The sequence below is a fragment of the Aedes albopictus genome, chromosome 2 (assembly GCF_035046485.1).
Source record: "Aedes albopictus strain Foshan chromosome 2, AalbF5, whole genome shotgun sequence".
In the NCBI taxonomy this organism is placed as follows: Eukaryota; Metazoa; Arthropoda; class Insecta; order Diptera; family Culicidae; genus Aedes; species Aedes albopictus.
The window spans coordinates 203,628,999-203,650,510 of record NC_085137.1 but is presented as its reverse complement, the minus strand read 5'-3'; the positions used below and the strand labels follow the sequence as shown (position 1 = coordinate 203,650,510).

The window sequence follows — 21,512 nt, the reverse complement described above, 5'->3', positions numbered from 1 at the left end:
TTTACATATTGTTAGTGTACGTTCAAAATTTCATTCAATTCGGTTCGCTGGTTTCCGAGATATGACACCTCAAAAATGAGTTGTCTGAAAAATAGTGTTTTACGCGAACGGTTCTAACTTTGCGAAATATTAATCAATCGAGCCCAAATTTGTACCAATGATGCACATATAATATGTTGACAAACAGTCAAAATTTGAGATTTTTTGAAGCGCTCTATGAAAAGTTATAGCTTGTTGAACTTTTTTGTGAGAGAAAAAAAAGTTGCCTATCCCAAACATTTTGGCCATCCCCTGTAGATCTCACCAAATTTGTCTCTTGGAGACATAAAATCTTATTCCTCAAGCCAGAACACCTCAAAATCGCCGCACCACTTCAGAACGTCTCATAAACGCGGAATTCACTGAGGGAAATCCATCATCCACACTGAAAAACGACGACGCACACAACAAAATCAAACCAACGCGACGACAGCAGTGGGACCTAATTCGAAATATGAAAAATCACCACCACTTCCAAAATTTAAAATTTTCAGACGCGAAAAAAATGACAGCGCGAAAATTCGAAACGTCCGCGCACGCACATCGACTACTGCGATCCAAATGACATGTTTTTGAGGGGGTGACCCCAAACTTTTGATCGGGAGTGTATAAACACAAAACAACGGAATCAACCGGTGCCATAATCGCTTGCTTTCGAATACCATGAATTTGGGAGCGTAAGATTACTTATGGCTCTCAGATCCTAACGTTTTTTTTCCTTCATGTTTTCAAAAACATTGTTCTAAATTGACACGAAAACAGCATAGCTGTACTCTTTCATACTTAAGTAGTATGAAGTAAATATCTACTTCATAGATGGACTTATTTTCCAAATTTTTTGAACTCGGAAAGAATTTTCAATCCCCTAATTAAATTTAAAAAGTTAACTTTTATCTTTTGGTGATGTCTAAAGCTGAATACCTATGTGTTGAAACCATTTAAGAGTATTTTGCGGTTAATGTGCGGTTATGTGTAATGGTTATTGGTTATTTTGTGTATTCTGCAAAACATGTACATAAGCAATAAGTTGAATTGATTTATTAATGCATATTTACGCTTACACCTTAAAGGATTTATACACGGGGATTCCCGTGCTTGACTACAATACACACAAATTCTTCAAATAGTTTCGTATGTTATTTCTATAAATTTTGCATTCACCAAATAGTTCAGTTAATGCGAAATATTTAATCACAAAATATAGCAAACCAGTAAGTTTGTGACAGCATGCAATTTTCCTAGTTTAATTGCTCATTCCATCCTATGCCCAACATTCCAGACATTTTGCATCGTCGAGCTCTGGTGGTAATAACACTACCTCATTCCTAAGTATGCCACAAAGCAATTTAAATGAACAAAAATATCCCAATGGATACTTTCACTACCGGTGACACATGTCAAGGTTTGGAATCCCCCTCTTGGCGAGAGGGTGGAGCTTAGTCTCACTCTGGACCATATACTGCATGTGTGCCAACATTTATTTATAAGCACACCGTTTTTCTCACTTTGGCCTCTTCAACGCTTAACTTGCAATGTGCGCTAATGCTTCTCTCCGTTAGGTAATTTCATTTCAGCAGGATACCAACACATCCGAACTGCGCTCCGAACCAGACGAAAGACGCAGCGGATTTCGTCGATGATCGGATTTGTTAAATCCAATCTAATTAATTTAATTACCAATGATGCTCGGCTTGTACCTTGGCCAATCGCTTTCGATCCTGCCAACTGCTTGCCTCTAAACCACCATCACTTTGGGCAGTCGATGTGGTGCACTCTCAAATGGTGATGACGCTGAAAAATTGTCTCCAAAGGACGACGACAGTTGGAGAGGAAGGTTACAAAATAGAAATGCGGTCAGATTCGGTTTTTTTGTATGACCTATGAGGCTGCCATGGCCTTTTTCGCTTTCGCAATACTAGTCAGTCTGTAATAAATGCGGATCAGAATATCAATTAAGTATCGACCATAAATAAGGGATTGACGTTTCCGACGATGATTGACTTTTCCGTGCGGTTGAGTTGTGCTATGGTTCTACGGAGGATCGATGTAGAATGTTAAATGTCACATTGTGGTGTGTCGTGCCATGGCCATTAGACGGAACAAATTCAATCCAAAACATTAGATCCGACGATGAGTGCGGCCGACTCATCTCCACTTTCGCTTCCGAATTTCTGTCGCTATCGGCTTTTGATGACATCGATGATGGAGCTCCACGTTGGAGATCCAGTTGCGAGGCCACCATGCACGAATTATATACCGCAGGCATCTATTGATGAAGACCTGCAGCCATTGCGTGTTCTCCGCTGATACATACCAGGTTTCACTGGCGTATAGCAGCACAGATTTCACGTTTGAGTTGAAAATTCGGATTTTGGTGCGTCGACAATTGTGGTTGTTTTTTTTTTATACATTTGTAAAACTCGCAAAAGCAGCCCTCGCCATCTGGATCCTTGCAACTATATCGGTCTTAGTGCCGCCTTCGGCCGCCATTTGGCTACCAAGATATTGTAAGCTTTCAACATTCTTCACTGATTCCCCACCTAGCTACGGTAAAGCTCACTCCAGCAACGGATGGAGACAAAACACCGTGGTGCATCACTCTGGACGAAAATGCCCTGTATTGTGCTTCAATGAGGCCGATGATTTTCTCAGGAACACTCTTGCGTCTGAGGGCTTCCTACATGTTTGCGTGATTGAGACGGTGCAAATAACAGCTCAGCAGGTCACAGATACTGCTAGTGTACATTGTTTTTGACAGAGGGTTTTGGACGGCATCAATCAGCTGTCCTAGAGTCCAGAGCTTATCTTTACGAAAGTCACGAATTCTGCTTTTGCATTTCTTCAATTTGGTTTAGCTCCAGCGTCAGTAGTGTTTTCAAATAGGTGCCCCCAAGCTGCTTAACTAATCTCTCACTTTTGAAAAAGATTAGTGCACTTGCGAACGACAAATGAAAGAAAGAAATTGATCATTGATTTGGTTTTGCGGCTTACCAAGTCATAATAATGTCAAGGTTTCCATAATAGATACGTAAACATTTTATAATTCAAAGCTATGTCACCATTATTTAATAAATGCTTTCAAAGAACCGAACAAAGGCCATTAAAATTATCCATCATGTGGCAATTAAGTTATGTTTAAGCTCCCACAGAGCTAGCCCTTACTATGGTAATTATGCATCTGCTTCCATACTCCTGCAAAATGACAATTTAAGCACCATCACGAGCAGCAGGCTGCCATTAATAATAAACTTTTATATTAAATTAAGATTTGCTCGGCCATGTGGACTTTGTTCAGATGATTCAAACTCCAGAGCATGATGCAATTAATCAACCCGGTACGGCGGTGGTGTGACTGCAACTTGTGACTAGGTACGTCTTCAGCACCATGGCCACCGAGATTATGCCCATATGGTCTCCATCGATTTACAATGACCCAGAGCTGAAATCCAAACCATCGCATCACATCGTGGCACACAACACATAAATATTATTCTAGTGATAAAATTAGCAGTTCATGAATCACACAACCTAAAACAATCGGGATTTGTTTATAATTTCCCTTGGTTTGTTGGTTGATCGCACGTTTTCGATATCAACAGTTCGGTGATGAACGCACATGAGTTGCATTAAATTTATTGCAGTTTTAGCTTATTTGTTTGCATGTTTTTCGTAAATAAAGCATTTTTGGATTCAACCACCTGATTGCGATGAAGTCATGTAATATTACGTCTAAATTGAATGTGAGCTTATTTACCAATTTTTTGCGATACAAAACCCTGAACATCTCTGCACCCATAATACCGGTGGTATTTTAGTACTTGGATGGTTCGATCGACGAATACTTAGAATGATCTTTGGCGGAGTGGTATATAGTGATAAAAGATTAGCCACCAGCTCTCTGTGCTCTTCAGTAAACGTATCTTACGTAAAGTGGCCAAGTAGACAACCTGGAAGAAGCGTCCAACATAGATCTGGCCCTCACAAGTTTCTATCTCATACTTCCACTTGACAGCCAATAGTCGTATGCTTAGTTGGTAGTGTAGCCTGTTGTCTTTGTAACTTCAGCTGGATTGAGGAGGTACGACCCGGTACGGCTCAAACAGCGTCTGTTGTGACATCCAGATGCTGAGTATGAAATACTGCATCGCATCAGCTAATGGTGAGATGCCAAGGAGCGTCCAACATAGATCTGGCCCTCACAAGTTCTATCCTCATGCTTTCACAGACAGGTTAAGTGATGACAAAGACCGCAAGCTAAGAGTTGTGTGCTCGCCTGGTAGTGCAGCCTGGGCACAGTTGACCTTCTGACTTCAGCTAGATTGAAGTGATACGACCTGAGCGTCTGTTCTCCGAGGAGGTGCGGCTCCAACAGCGTCTGTCCTGTCATATGTCAGCTGAGTATGAAATGCACCCTCTACAGAAGCTATACCTTACCTAAGGTATAGGTACCACGGTAGATAGGGGACCTTAGGCCAACCATCTACTGTTCCCGAAACCCAAAAACCGAAAACGAAACATTACGAACTGATTCAACGGCTATGACTTTTAGCACGAAACAACGGACAACTATTGGAACTTTGAGTATGTTAACCCTAGCCCACCAGGGTAAACTGGCACAACTAGCCAATGAGGCGAGCCGTATGAAGCTTGAGATCCTAGGACTCAACACAAGAACACAGATTGGTGGACGAGGTGAACACGCTCCACGCCACCGTGGAGTTGGTTATTCCTGCTCTGTGCTCACGCCCACGCTACGCTCATGAAGTGGGAACCTATTAAGGAGTGGATAATTGTAGCCAGATTCAGAACACGGGTTTGAAAAATTACCATGATCCAATGTTACGCGCCAACCGAAGCTGACGAAATGCAAGACAAAGAAAACTTTCTCAGTCAACTGAATGCTGTCGTGAACAAGATCCCGAAAGGTGACATCAAGATCCTTATGGGCGACTTAAACGCGAAGGTTATTTCCGACAACTCGGACTATGAGCACATCATGGAAAACCCTGGTCTCGTAGAAATGAGCTAGAACGAAGAGCTGTTTGCAGAGTTTTCTAGCAACAATGACATGGTGATTGGTGTCGTACCGCTCCGTGGACATTAGCCTGTCCGATTTTCTTTTTGACGCCATCGCGAACACGACCGGTAGCATCAAGAATAACACTAGTTTACAGCATTTTTGAACTCGGTAAGCTGATGATCGTTTTTGGTGTAGAATCATGCCCTGAGTTCGAAAATGCGAAGGAAAAAAAATTACAGTAGAGCGGAAATTTTTTCGACTTTCCATACAAGGTTGATTATTTGAAATCGATTTTTGTTCTATTTTTAAGCAAAGTCGCTCAATTTACACATCTCATTCTCCGTAATCAATGCTCCGATTGAGCTGGATTTTTCAATGTAACTCACCTACATATGGTATGTCAAATAAACGCTGAGCAAGAATTTTTGAATTGATTTTTTCTTACTGAAAAAAATACATTTCTTCATATATTTTTGGAAATTTTGCTAAAATTTAAGGAGATCATCCCCAAAACTCGCCAATATCTTAAATTTCATCAGTTTTACGCAAAACCTGCTTTCAGATGATCGAATGGTATTATATTCAACTTTTAATTTATGGAAAAATGTTTAAAATTGGTTGAACAAAACGCGAGATATTTCAATTTTATTAAATTCCATATTTTAAAAAGTTGTAAAACTCGATATTGAGCTAAAACTCAAAAACTGTTCTACTTTAAATTTTTTGAAGCACGGTTCTAAAATCAGCACAAAATTATGCTTAAAAAATTTTGGTCGTTGACAGAAGTTCACGACTTTCGTTTTATTTTGTAAACTAGTGTAATCAACAGAATAATTAGGCTCGGCTTGCAAAGGAATTCATATACCACTACCCCCCCCCCCCCCCCTTCGTAAAATTCCTCTCTCAATTCTGCACACCGAATACTAACACCTACCCTTCAAGCGCTCGTTCGCGCTCTATTTCTCTTTCGGGAACGGCTCAATCATCCCACACGGTGTTCTCTCATACTCTCCCTTGTTCGCCAAAAACAAAGCCCAAAATGCCAAGATGGGGTAAAATGGCCCAACTGATAAAATCATTCCTGAATGGGACTTGATCATTATTATAAGTGAATGGTGTCAAGATATGTTTGCATCGAACATTCTTCTAGAAGCTAGGCCACCAAACCCACGAAAAATCTTTTGATTTCCCAATGAAAATTGGCAACTTCCGGTTTTTCGTGTTTGCAATGAAGGTTTCCTGGTGATTTTATTACCAGCCAAGTGTTTCCAACGAGATTCAAGCACACATGGAGACGCATGGTTGTTCATGTCTACACTTTCTATGTTAGAGGTCATTCAAATATAACGATCATCGTTTTGCGGGGAGGGGGGTAACACTCAATTTATTGAGTATACGAAAAAAGCAGGACAGAGGGGGGGGGAAAAGGAATTGGAAATGCCCGAAAACTGATGGACGTAATTTTTGAATGTTTTCATGAAGTGGCATCTTACCATGGCAGATGGTCGTTTTGCACCACTTCCGTTTTACGAATCACCACTTTACTTCGAAAGCCTAACAAATGAGGTTGATTGTCATTGAAAACGATGAAAGTTTGAAAAAATGCATTTTACCCCACTTGACCCTAATAGGGTGTACCATTTGGGTAGCTGTACCACACTGCACGTGCCTAGCTGTACACAAAAATTCAAATCAATCGGTTTGAAATTGACTTAGTTATAGCGGCAAGTGCCCAAAATAGGTACACCTGCCTAGATCGTACTAGACCCTACGTTCGTATCTTACTTCGGCAGTCATCTTCCGGGTCAGCGGGTCGTTTAGATTTTCGTGCTGTCTATGTGTTTGTCATTTTTTCCCATACACTCTTATTTTACCGTACAGGGGATACTCAAAATAACTGGGACAGGTAAAATTTCCACTTTTCAAAAAATGTTCAACTCGCTGTAACTTTTCGAAAAGGGCATCAAATATTCTCAAATTTTTACTGTAAGTTCAACAACTAGTTGTGTATCAGTGGACAAAATTTGGAAAAGATCGGGCCATTCTACACGAAGTTATGAAGATTCTAGAAAAAGGTGTAATTATCCGATAGCCAACTTTGAGCTGTTGTATCTCCGGATTCAATGAACCGAATGCAATGAAATTTTGATCATTTATGACTTATATAATGAACTTTGAAAAACAGTTTACCTAATTAGAAATTATTAATAAGAGAAAAAGTTATGGCGATTTCATTTATTCTTTGTTTTTTTAGTAAATTTATATATTTTTCATATGCATCCCATTACTTTTTCAATTTAATGCCGGCTATTTGGTTACTTTCCTTTAAAACATAAATATATTCAAGTCAATAAGAGGGAATTATAATGAACTATAATTACTATCTCGAATTTTGAAACGATGATGAAGTTTTGAAATAATTGGTGTTATATTAGAAAAATAATCCAATCGTAATAATTTTCTTTCGTGTAAAGAATTTTAAGTTTTGTCAAAAGTTTTTAATAGCTCATTATATAAGTAATAAATGATCAAAATTTCATTGCATTCGGTTCATTGAATCCGGAGATATAACAGCTCAAAGTTGGCTATCTGATAATTAGTCCTTTTTCTAGAACCTTTATAACTTCGTATAGAATAACTCGATCTTTTCCAAATTTTGTCCACTGATACACAACTAGTTTTTGAACTTACAGTAAAAATTGAGAAAAATTGGGAATATTTAATGCCCTTTTCGAAAAGTTACAGCGAGTTGAACATTTTTCAAAAAGAGAAAATTTTACCTGTCCCAGTTATTTTGAGTATCCCCTGTATTTATTTTACTTAAAGTTATGCTAAATAAGTTCAAATCTTGAAACATATATTTTGCTTAATGGTCCTAAGACTTGATTATCGACTTTTGATAGTATTAGTTATCTTTTTTTTTTGAATATTACACTATGCATTTAGTTTACCATGGATACCTATACCCAGCCAATTGGGAGATCGCTCTTTCCGCTTCGACCAATGATCAAAATTACATGGGTTTTCCGTGATGGCGTTATGGAAAATCAAATCGACCACATCAGCATCAGCCGAAAATTGCGTCCGATCATCATCTCTTGATCGGTGAGATCCGGTTGCGCATTGCCATGATCCATAGACAGGAGGAGAAAATCGAGCGCCGGTCCTTCGTCGAGGAGCTAGAGAACCGTGCTGCGAATATCCCAGAAAGTGGAAGCGTAGAAGATCAATAGAGCGCCATCAAGAACACCTTCATCGCCACCGGCGAGAATAATTTGGGTAAGCTACGCTCCCGAAGAAAGCAGCGGATCTCAGATGATACCTGGAGGAAGATAAAGGAGCGAAGGAATGCCAAAGCCGCGATAGAGCGAGCGAAAACACGAGTAGCCAAAGCCGTAGCCCGTCAGCGCTGTTCGGCTCTCGAGAAGGAAGTGAAACGCTCATGTAGACGGGACAAAAGAGCGTAGGCGGACTCCCTAGCCGACGACGCACATTGGAGTAAATGATCATAAGTGGAAAAACTCAAAATGAAGTTTTTGGGTTTTCCGTTGTGTTTTGCCAAGTTCAGTTATCGTGTAATCGTTTGACAGCTAAGTAGTGTCCAAATGTTTTGTTTACGCTTATCAGAAGAGGTTTAGTAAAGCTGAATTTTGCCGTTTTCTTTGATATAACTCACAGCGCGTGCTAGTTTTGACCGTACAAAGTGAATAAAATTGATAGTCAATCAATTCAACGATGCAGTTTGTTAAAGAAGGCTAATGTTGTTATTATGTTAATTTGAAACCCAAACAAATTGACGTTAGGTTTACATACAATATATGAGAATATTGAAGAAAAAAATTTGATGGAATCCTTTACCGTACATTCAAAATAAAATAAGTTGATTTTCCGGCTGTTTCCGGGAAATCTGCTTTTAGTGTATGATAAAACAATTGTTCCTCTTTCAAATGCAGAAAGAAAACCTTCCGGATGTTTCCGATTTCAAAAATTGCAACACTTTGAAAAAATCGTGATAATTATATTATTATAGGATATTATTTGTCTAAAAACACTATTTGGCCCTCTGAATGTATTTTTGCTGAAAACTAGAATGCAGCAGCTTTCAAGCAAAAAAAAAAGAAATTTAAAATCGGTCAACTGGTTAAAAAGCTGTGATTTTTTGAAAAAAAAATTGGCTTCGAAAAATCTTGATTTTTACAATTACAAAATTGGTCACCCTAATGACGAAATAAAAAAATACGGGACTAATTATTTTCGATAAACTACAAAACCATCAAGTATCACGATGTTCGGAGACACACTATATCGATTTTCTATGCAATGGTTGTATTATTTAAAAAAAAATCTTGTTGAAGTCGGTTAGATTGGTTGTTTCTCACTGCTAGGTGAATTTATTGTTATAAAATTCATTGAAAACTATGAAATACGTTTTATTACTAATTTGGATTGTATTTGGGTTGCGAAAATACGTTAAAATAATTTTGATCAGTTTTGATGTACTAGGTGCTCCACTGTGCGACGGCGAGAAAGCTGCAACACCGGCGACATCTGTTTCACGTCGCCTTAATGGGACCAAGATGAATGCTACGATGCCCGTGAAAGACACGTCTGGACAGTTACTGACCGACCCGGCTGGCCAGTTGAAACGCTGGTTCGAGCACTTTGGAAGCACTTTTTCAAGTGTCGTCCACGCCACAAACACCTCAGCATGGTCCGCCAAGGGTTCGACGCATTTACCCGTTTCAACACCGAAGATCCATCAGTGCAGGAGATAGAAACAGCCATCCGTAGCATGAAATCGAACAGGGCCCCAGGGGTCGATCGCATATCAGCTGAGATGCTCAAAGCTGACCCCGTAGTATCCGCACAACTACTATATCAATTATTCCGCAACATATGGGAAACCGCGACATTACCGGCCGACTGGATGCAAGGTGTCTTAGTAAAGGTACCCAAAAAGGGTGACCTGAGTGTATGCGATATGAAAAGTTCTCTGCAAAGTAATCCTTAACCGGATACATGAGCAGGTTGACGCAACTCTCTGACGGTAGCAAACTTGATTCCATGCCGGGCGATCCTGTGTGGACCATATTGTCACGCTCCGTATCATCTTGGAGAAAATCAATGTATTCCAGAGTCTCTCTACCAGGTGTTCATTGATTACAAAAAGCTTTCGAGGCCCTCAGGTCATTGAAGCACAGTACAGGGCGTTTTCGTGCAGAGGGGCTGTCCATAAACCACGTGGTCATGAGGGGGGGGGGGGTTCGGCCAATGACCATTTTGTATGAACAAATAAAAAAAATTGTATGGACTAATGACCACGCAGGGGGAGGGGTTTGAAAAGTCACAAAATAATGACCACGTGGTTTATGGACAGCCCAAGAGTTCTGCACAACGGCGTCTTGTCCGATCACATCCGGGGGTCGCTGATTCGTTGAGATTCAGGTAGGTGCAATTGATCGTGAATCAAATTCCGGGTTGTTGTGGCAGGCCATTACCATGGAGCACCAAAATGATCTCGACAATTCGAGGTTATGTGATTGTTAATGCTGATGACGTTGCTCTCCTAGTTCAACGGCGCTCTGATATGCAGAGCAAGATCGATGATCTTGCCAATCGCTCCTCAGCGAAAGGTCTTACCATCAACGTCAACAAGACCAAATCGTTGGATGTAAACACGGTCAATCCAAGCTGGGCATTGGGCAAGCAGTGAAGCATGTTGGAAGCTTCTAGTATCTTGGTAGTCATAGCGGCACCACGATCAACAAAGTGCACGGATCAAGAAGGCAAGGGCTGCTTTTGAGAGTTTAAGAAATGTATGGATAAACAATCAGACTAGTCAACGCACCAAAATCCGTATTTTCAACTCGCACGTGAAATATATGCTAATGTACGCCAGTGAAACTTGGTGTGTATCAGTGGAGAACACTCAGCGGCTGCAGGTCTTCATCAATGCCTGCGGTATATAATAACTCATGCATGGTAGCCTTACAACTGGATCTCCAACGCAGAGCTCCATCGTCGATGTCATCAAAAGCCGATAGCGACATAAATTCAGGAGCGAAAGTGGAGATGGGTCGGCCACACTCTACGCAGGGGCGGGAACGAAATCTACAAGCAAGCGTTAGATTGGAACGCAGACTTAGAGTTCATTTATTTCATTATTATTAGCTTTAATTATGAGGTTTCCAGCCTTTGGCTGAAATTGAATTATAGTAGTCCGTTCAAGTATATTTTTTTAAAATTTGAATATCTTTGAGTAGATTAGAGTATCTTGGCGGAGATGAACCAGCCCCTGGCTGAAAATCTCGATAATAAAGATAATAGTAATAATAGAATATCTTCGTGCATGCTACCTGAGATACAAAGGCAACGCTCTCATTGATAAAGAGTCTTTGTTAATATACAGTAGTAGACATTCGTTTAGCCGAGGCATATTTTTTCTACTTTATTCGCAATTGCTGTTGGAAATCGACTGTAATCTTGACTCTATAGATTAACGGCTACGCAATCTTAGGGTTAAAAAAACGAGTTTTATAATTCACCCGACGCACATTGGAGTAAATCATACCAAAACCTGATCATAAGTGGAAAAACTCAAAATGAAGTAATTGGGTTTTCCGTTGTGTTTTTGCCAAGTGTAGTTATCGTGTAATCGTTTGACAGCTGAGCAGTGTCCAAATGTTTTGTTTACGCTTATCAGAAGAGGTTTAGTAAAGCTGAATTTTAGCCGTTTTCTTTGATATAACTCATAGCGCGTGCTAGTTTTGACCGTACAAAGTGAATAAAATTGATAGTCAATCAATTCAACGATGCAGTTTGTTAAAGAAGGTTAATGTTGTTATTCTGTTAATTTGAAACCCAAACAAATTGACGTTAAGTTTACATACAATATATGAAAATATTGAAAAAAAATATTTGATTGAATCCTTTACCGTACCCGTACATTCAAAATGAAATAAGTTGATTTTCCGGCTGTTTCCGGAAAATCTGCTTTTAGTGTATGATAAAACTATTGTTCCTCTTTCAAATGCAGAAAGAAAACCTTCCGGATGTTTCCGATTTCAAAAGTTGCAACACTTTGAAAAAAATCGTGATAATAATATTATTATACATATCCCGGGTAGAGGTAAAATACTGACGATCAAAACATGATATTGGTTTGATTGATATAAGAGATAAAAGATCTGAAAATAATATCTGAAAAATGTTCCTGGAACATCTGAACAATATCAAAATTTGATATTTCAAGATCATACGAATAGCTCGCTGATATTGGTTAGATCTTACAAAATCTAAATATGATTTGATGATGATGTTCCAGGAGTAAATTTTTGATTTTATTTTTAGATCTTTTATCTCTTATGTCAATCAAACCCATATCACTTTTTGATCTTCATATCAAAATATGCTATTATTGAGCTCTTTTCCTCTACTCGGGATCATATTATTTGCCTAAAAACACTATTTAGCCCTCTGAACATATTTTTGCTGAAAAATAAAATTCAACAGCTTTCAAGCAAAAAAAAAGAAGTTCAAAATCGGTCAACTGGTTCAAAAGCTGTGATTTTTTGAAAAATTTTGGTTTCGAAAAATCTTGATTTTTACAATCATTAAATTGGTCACCCTAATGACGAAATAAAAAAAATACGGGTCTAATTATTTTCGATAAACTACAAAACCACCAAGTGTCACGATGTTCGGAGACACACTATATCGATTTTCTATGGAATGGTTGTATTAGTAAAAAAAATCTTGTTGAAGTCGGTTAGATTGGTTGTTTCGCACTGCTATGTGAATTTATTGTTATAAAATTCATTAAAATCTATGAAATACGTTACATTACTAATTTGGGTTGCGAAAATACGTCAAAATAATTTTGATCAGTTTTGATGTACTAGGTGCTCCACTGTGCGACGTTTCGACACGGAGATAGTGTCTTCTTCAGGGAATTGTAAAAATTTTATATTCTTTTTTTTTAATTTTTGGAGAATCTTCTAGGTAATTTGCATGCACGCTAAAACTGCTCAGCACCAAAATGTGTAAGACCTACTCATAAATGCATAATTTCCATACCACTCATAAAATGTATAAGAGTTACACATTCACAAAATTTGCTCGTACACTATTCTAGATGCGCAATAGCTATATTTTTTGGTTCGTCAAGGTCACTAGTAATCCTAGTTAGATTTCCATACAAAAAAAATGCAACTTTAACGATTTTGTGGACGCAGCAGCAGATTTTGTGAATGTGTAACTCTTACACATTTTATTAGTGGTATGGAAATTATGCATTTAAGAGTAGGTCTTACACATTTTAATGCTGAGCGGATTTACTGCGTGAGTCAATGGGATGAAACAATATATTATTTATTTTTTGGCCGTGAAATATAAGAAAAATAGAAAACTTGCCTAGACATTCGTTCAGCCGAATTGTACAATTTTCAGAATTCCATAATAAAAACTATCAAATTTCGAAAAAGATTCAACATAATCATTTTGTATGGTGACCTGCAGTATAGATCGACTCGTAAATCATGAAGTTGATCGTTTTTGGAGTGTTGCCATATTTTCTTTTGTCTTTATTATCGAGACTTCCAGCCCGAGGCTGGTTTGTCTCCGTGTTGCCATATTAATTTTCATATTTGTTTTAATATTGAAAATGTTCCCAAATTTAGATTTGTTGTACCGTCGTGCGGGGTGTCATTGGGCCAAAGAGGGGTGACATTGGGCCACTATTTCACACAATTAGAATACGACGAGAATGCATATTGTGTGCTAAACTGCAAGAATACATAATTGTAAGATACTTGGCACCCACCGTCAAATTCTCTGACTTATGTTAAATCCGTAGGATCGATGGACCAATGTAACCCTCTAGGCCCAATGTCACCCCGAACGACGGTAGTTATTTTCATCGGAAGTGTTTCAAAAGATTCTAATTTAGTATATTTTGTATATTTATTTATTTAACCCTCTAATACCCAAATTTTTGATTTTGATCTAAATATCATTTTTCGTCATCTAAAATCGATTTAAACCTGTTTTAGAAGATAATTCTTTTTAATTCTCAATTTCGTGAATTTCAGTTTTTGATTTTTCTAATTTTTATTTTTGAACATCCCCACACTTTTATATTTTTCCTGGAAGCCAATTTGGGGAACGGATTTTTTGAGATGAAAACATTTTGAGATTTTATGATTATTGTTGAAATATTATTATTTTAAATTTATTTCTCAGAAAATTTTATTTTCCGTGTAATTTTAAGGAAAATAATTTTAGAGTGTTTTCGATTCCCTTAAACTATTAAACAAGGATAGAGTGATTTGGGAAAAATTTAAAATATGTTAATTGTAGCGATTGAATACAAAATAAACAATGACTTCTAAAAGATGACTAAAACATCAATTTTTCAATGATTTTTAAAAAATGTAAATACGCTTTAAAATACACCAAAAATAATTTTGAGATATACAGAACAGTCCTAAATATCAGCCAAAAATATAAACAAATTGATTTTCCACGAAACAAAAATTACAAAAATGCTCAAACTATACCCCGTCTAAAGGCGGGATTGGGTATTAGAGGGTTAATTTCAACTGACCTACCTAGTCTCATTGAAATACTTATAACTAATTGGACTGGACTTATACAACATTACTTGAATTAATAATACTAAACTCGGGAACAAACAGCGTTACAACGCGCGGACAATCTTAACTTAGCAATCATCATTCGAAAATTTACAACACAAAAACAAAGAAAGGAAGGCCGGCAGCATATTCGGTTATGTACATTTTTTACATTATTATTCTTATGCCCAAACAGTGAAACGGTTCTCAAATTCACGATACTTAAGTCCTACAGGCCAAGTTGATTGATCCATTGCTAAACACTTATGTTTTGAATAGAGTGCAACTTTAAATGAAATGTAATCTAAATCATCCATTGAACATCCCTTGGGTAGCAATCTCCTTATTTTCACAGTTCTCCTATCAGTGATATCAAGACATTCACATACAAGTTGAATTACATTCTCATCCGTTGCGCGACAATCGATATGAGTAAGAAACAGAGAAAACGTATCATTTCGTTGGAAACTATGGTTCGCGATCTCGCTTGTATCCCTAGCAGTGCGACTGGTTTTTGTTCCATCCAATAGATGATTGCTTGCGTTCGGAGATGATGATACATCAGTTGAGTGCAGTTTCTCGCTGAGCTGTATTTGATGATGTGGTGCTAATGTAGCAAGGGTGTCGAAGATCTCTTCCACTTTAGCTTTCAAGTCCGCAATATCCGATTCAATTTGATTGTTTGGCCTAGTTGCGTCGTCATCGATCTCTGCTGATATGGAGTTATCTGCATCACGGGTCGCGCAATAATGATCCAAACAAGTATCACACATCCACAAAATATTTTTCGTGAACAATGCACACATAGTAGGCTCCGCTAATCCCACACATGAAGCGTGGAAACGTTTGGCGCACTTTCCTTCACAAATTGTGTACCGATCTTTTTTGAGATCGATAGCGAGTGTACACTTGTTGCACTCCATGACTGCCAATCACAAAGTGTAATGGTGCAATTGTCGGCCTGAATAATTTCGGTTATTCGGTAGATTTAAGGTGAATATATAACGAAGCCACACCTCGAATTTTCAAGTGCACAAATCTGAAGAACCGAATGTCGGTTTGAGCTGAAAAGTTGATCGATTGGTTACCCGCTGGTGGTGACCAATCGATCAACTTTTCAGTGCAAACCGATATTCGCTTCTTCAGATTTGTGCTCCTCAAAATTCGAGGTGTGGCTCCGTCATATATTCACCTTAACGACTCTTCAGAGCTTTTTAACAAAATAACTTTATCACAAGCGGATTCTTGGCCATCAGCAGGGCAAAAAAGACGTACTATTCGAAATAGGCACACAGCACAAGATAAAAGTATCATGACGAGTGCAGGTTGAAAATCTACGAAAAACAAAGTTTTTAACAGAAAAATTGTTGCAAATTATAAAAAAAAATCACGTATTTAAGTATTGTTTTGATGAAATATGATATTTAGTATCACTTTCATTAATCACAGCGTTTACTACTATTACGTTTTCTTAAAGCTCCTGAAATCTTCTAGACTGTATTCTGTATTAACAAAAAATGGACGCCTTACATTTTGAGAAATGGCACCCAAAGTATTCAAATTTTTAGCATGATCTTCTTGTTACATAATTTAGACGTTATTTTCAAATAAATCCTGTTGAAAATGAATGTGGTTCAAATCTAAGACTCATCTATATAAATAAAAATGGAAAGGTGTTTGTATGTCATGAATAGGCTCGGGAACGGGTCAACAGATCGACATGATTCTTTCACTGTTGCATTCCGCCAGGGCTCCGACGTGTTTGTATGAAAAAAAAATAGAAATAGTGACCGGGAAGGCAAGAAAAACAGGAAAATCTGAAATTCCATTTTTAAGGGGAATTTATTCATGGAACCAGATGTCAAAAAAACAGAGTAAGCAGGCAGGACGACGTTTGCCGGGACTGCTAGTTTATAATATATTTCTTCAAATTGAATAAAATAATCCAATATTTTGACAATGTCATTTTTTGTATGAACATCTGCTTCAAAATAAACAGGGTTCAAAAATTCTGACTCGTCTAACAGTTCTTTCGCTTGGGAGTCTTCTCATTCATTTAGTTAAGCTAGTATTATACAGTTATACTTCAGAGGCATCGGGATACGTCTTTGTGTCTACATAGAACTATTTATTTTAGCTTTTACATACATACATACATTTATTTGTTCAACATCATTAAGACAAGACATAATCAACAATAGTACGCCACAATACTCGGTTTGTGGCTGCCGCTCTCCATCCTCGGTCGCGCCCAATGCTCGCCAAGTCACGCTCCACCTGGTCCGCCCATCGTGCTCTCTGCGCTCCACGCCTTCTTGTTCCAACCGGATCCGTTGCAAACACCAGCTTTGCAGGGTTGTTGTCCGGCATTCTTGCAACATGCCCTGCCCACCGTATCCTTCCGGCTTTGGCCACCTTCTGGATGCTGGGTTCGCCGTAAAGTGCAGCGAGCTCGTGGTTCATCCTTCTCCGCCACACACCGTTCTCCTGCGCACCGCCGAAGATCGTTCTTAGCACGCGTCGCTCGAAAACTCCGAGTGCTTGTAGGTCCTCCTCGAGCATGGTCCATGTCTCGTGCCCGTAGAGGATCACCGGTCTTATTAGCGTTTTGTACATGGTGCATTTGGTGCGTGGGTGAATCTTTTTCGACCGCAGTTTCTTCTGGAGCCCGTAGTAGGCCCGACTTCCGCTGATGATGCGCCTCCGAATTTCTCGGCTCACGTTGTTGTCAGCCGTCAGTAAGGATCCGAGGTAGACGAATTCCTCCACCACCTCGAAAGTATCCCCGTCTATCGTAACATTACTACCCAGACGGATCCGGTCATGTTCGGTTCCGCCTACCAGCATGTACTTTGTTTTTGAGGCATTCACCACTAGTCTGACCTTTGTTGCTTCGCGTTTCAGGCGGGTGTACAGTTCTGCCACCGTTCCAAATGTTCTAGCGATAATGTCCATGTCGTCCGCAAAGCACACAAATTGACCGGATTTTGTGAAAATCGTTCCCCGGCTGTTGAGCCCGGCTCGTCGCATCACACCTTCCAGCGCGATGTTGAAGAGTAGACATGGGAGTCCGTCACCTTGTCGCAGTCCCCGGCGAGATACGAATGAACTGGATAGTTCACCCGAAACCCTTACGCAGTTTTGCACACCGTCCATCGTTGCTTTAATCAGTCTAGTCAGCTTCCCAGGAAAGCCGTTTTCGTCCATATTTTAGCTTTTATCAATCCCATTTTGATGTTTCACCAACCGAAAGTCTAAATACTTATTTTTTTCCCGACATTTTATGCAATTTTATGTTTACATTCATTCCCAACATTAGAGGGTATGTTGTTCTTGGCTGTGCATGCATCACTCCTGTAGGGGTGAGTATGGCAGCATAATCGATCGCGTTCGCTATTGTCTCAAGTGAATCAAAACAATAGATGCGCGGGTGTTTAGTGTTCAGTATTGTGTTGTTCTTTTCTGAGTTTTACAGAGAAGAACATTAATCAAGACAATTAGCTGATCGGCATTGAACCACAAAAACCCCACAACAATTGGTGAGATCTTTCCAATATTATTTATTTATAAATAATTCTACTTCAGTGTATTTACTTTATAACTGCATTTAAGTTGAAAATTCGCTATTTTCAACATCCTTTCATCTATTGGAAGATGCTTCAGTTCTGGGCTCTTTCTAAGTTGATGAAGGGATTTATAAATGCTTGCAAGGACTTGGCCAGGTGTGTGGAGCTGAGTGAATCTATGACATTGTTGATAGTAGCGACATCAGCAATGTCAGTGGAAATATTCAACTTTGCAACTCCACCCAAGATTTGTGCAAGTATTCATGCTATGCTACATTCATTCCCAACATTAGAGTATTTACAGAAAGCATTTTCCTTAAATAAATTAATTTGTCCTCGTTTTTCCTTATCGAGACATTTTTTTGTAATATTTCTTTGAATTTCACAAATAAAAAAAACTTTAAAGGTTAATTATCTTGCAAACACGTCATAAATTAAATGCCTTGGGGTATATCCTCGAAATAAATTCACGAAATTGCAAAAAATCCATTAAAAACCATTTTTTCAATTACCTTGGCTTAACGAATGTCTAGGCAAAAAATAACATTTGAAGGGTTTTTACCCTCGTTTTTGTTTCAGTGTATATGTAAGTGTGATGTATCACCTTTTTATAAAACATAACCCGAATTGATCGTGGAACATAACCCTATGTAATCAAAAACAATAATTTAGCCGCAGTAGATCCTTTAATTTAAACTTAATATTTATGTGGGTGACCCAGAAAATCGCAATTCATATTAATATACCATAGAATGGGGTAACTTTGATAATGCGGGTAACATTGATAGTGCGACAGGCATTGTATATTTTATCTTATAACTATGATTCCTTCAATCAGTTAAGAAAAAGCATACGTAGATCAAAACTATACATAAATATGAAAGTCCATCTTGGACGTATTTTCATTAAAACCAAATTCATATTAAACTTGTTGAGCAAAAAATTAAAATTGTTTATATTTTTGTCATTTGTCAACCCCTTCAAACAATCTGCTCTAGTACTTCGTTTATACTATTTTTCCAATGAATAGTTTCTTATTCTCGTTAGATCCATCATAGTAGAATCCAAATCTGGACTTGAATCTCTTGACGAAATGTGTTTTTACGAACTGGAATCAATTTTGTGAATTTAGACATAAATCTCCATACATCGATAAACGCCTAAAATTATGGAATGCCCTTGCAATTTGATGTAGTTAAATCTGTTGTGTTCAAAATTTGTTTATAAAACATTCAAAAACAACCCAAAACAAGATAACTCGCCATGAATACCCGAGTAGAGGGATAGAGCTCAATAATAGCATATTTTGATATGGAGATCAAAAAGTGATATGGGTTTGATTGACATAAGAGATAAAAGATCTAAAAATAAAATCATAAATTTGCTCCTGGAATATCATCATCAAATCATATTTAGATTTTGTAAGATCTAACCAATAGCAGCGAGCTATTCGTATGATCTTGAAATATCAAATTTTGATATTTTTCAGATGTTCCAGGAACATTTTCCAGATTTTATTTTCAGATCTTTTATCTCTTATATCAATCAAACCAAAATCATGTTTTGATCGTCAGTATTTTACCTCTACCCGGGTAGCATGTAATAATAATATGTTGATATACCGATAAAAATAAATAAAAATATATTTCTATAAAGATAATGAATGTTTATCACTCAGTACTCCACAAACTCATTTTTATATGAAAAATTTTGTAAAATTCGATCTGATATGTTCCACAAGGATTCTCTCATCATGTTCCAAATCTTAAGATTTCAATGTGATTATTTTTAAGATTTGTTGTGTTTTAAGGGCAATATCAAAGTTACCCCAAAATGAAAATGTGATGCTCGCTCATACGAAAAACTAAAGGTCACCCAAAATAATTCAAATCATCGAATCTTTCAATTTCAGTCGATAACCACCCCAGTACTTGTTTTAAAAATATAAAACAAGGAGACATACTGTAACATGAAAATAAATTTAAAAATTTGCTGAAAAACTTTCAAAGTTACCACGTTTTACGGTATTTACTTAACTTTCAGAAGATTCACTGGATATGGTCGATTACTTGTCGATTACATATAGCAGCTTTGTATGATGTAATAAGTTTCACCCGTAGATCATCACAACTCAACTCAATAACAGTTTGGATGATTTAGCATATTCCAAAAAAATATTGTTCGCAATCATTTTACATTTTTATGTTTCCAGGCACCAAAACTATTGAAACAGGTTTAGAAAACTGTATAATAACATATGGAAAAATGCTGGCCCCAATGGGTTAAAATAAAATATAATTGAAAGCAAAAAAAACATTCAAAAAGGTTTCTCTAACCTCACATTACCCTACCGCCTACAAGTTTGACTCGGCCTGCAATTTCTCATGTTTCAAATCTCTTCGGTTTATTTTCTTATTTGATTATGCATACCATTCAAGTATCACCTCCTTGCAATTAAAATTTTGATGTTCGCGATTGCTGCTCCTGTGCAATAGGTATATTGACGAATCACTCACTCATTTGCCCGACTGTTTATCGGAGCAACATATTTTTCGCACAGCAATAATATTTGCTGAAATAATAAAAATAATGCTAAGAGAACGTAAACCGAACCTTTTAAATGCCACCGCCGTGCCAAAATACACGTACAACAACGCAGCCCAAAGTTACACAGCCCGTGCCGATATGCGGATGGTGGTGGTGTACCTAGTACAACGGTGTTGAAGGCAGCAAAACACCGATTGATTTACGTCTCCCCTTCCGAACAGCTGGAAACGATTTGTGAGACTAATAATAGCCCTCTTATGAGGGGTTCGGCAATTATATGCTTTGGTGAAAAATAGAAACACGAGATGAAAGCAAAATCTATATTTGCATTCGCGCGAATATCGGCTTCTCGGGAGTGAATATCCGCGCGGCTGTTGGTCGGTAGCGTCGCGTCGCGTCGGTGGGGTGGAAAAAAACGCATAAATGAGCAAAAAAGTGTGAAAACTACCAGAGGCAGGGCCAATGTGGAAAATCAAAACAAAGCTATCAGCAGTGTGAAAGGAAAGCTCACAAATCTTCGGTCGGCCAAAGAGTTGTAAATAAAAAAGTGGCAAACGAAATAACACACGAAAATAAACCGATGGGGGGCATTAACAATATCATGCGGTGGGCGAGTTGATGGGTCTGGCTTTGGCTGACTTTGAGTTTGAGACTGGGCGGCCACATATTGGAATAGAAGCCACGTGCGCCGGCTTTGTTTATCCTATA

General features: G+C 38.1%; 1 protein-coding gene across 1 annotated transcript in view; it reads right to left on the bottom strand.

Moving 5' to 3' along the window:
* LOC109425214 (tyrosine-protein phosphatase Lar) overlaps positions 1 to 21,512 on the bottom strand; it is an 830,826-nt gene that overhangs the window by 573,811 nt on the left and 235,503 nt on the right. The window lies entirely within an intron of this gene.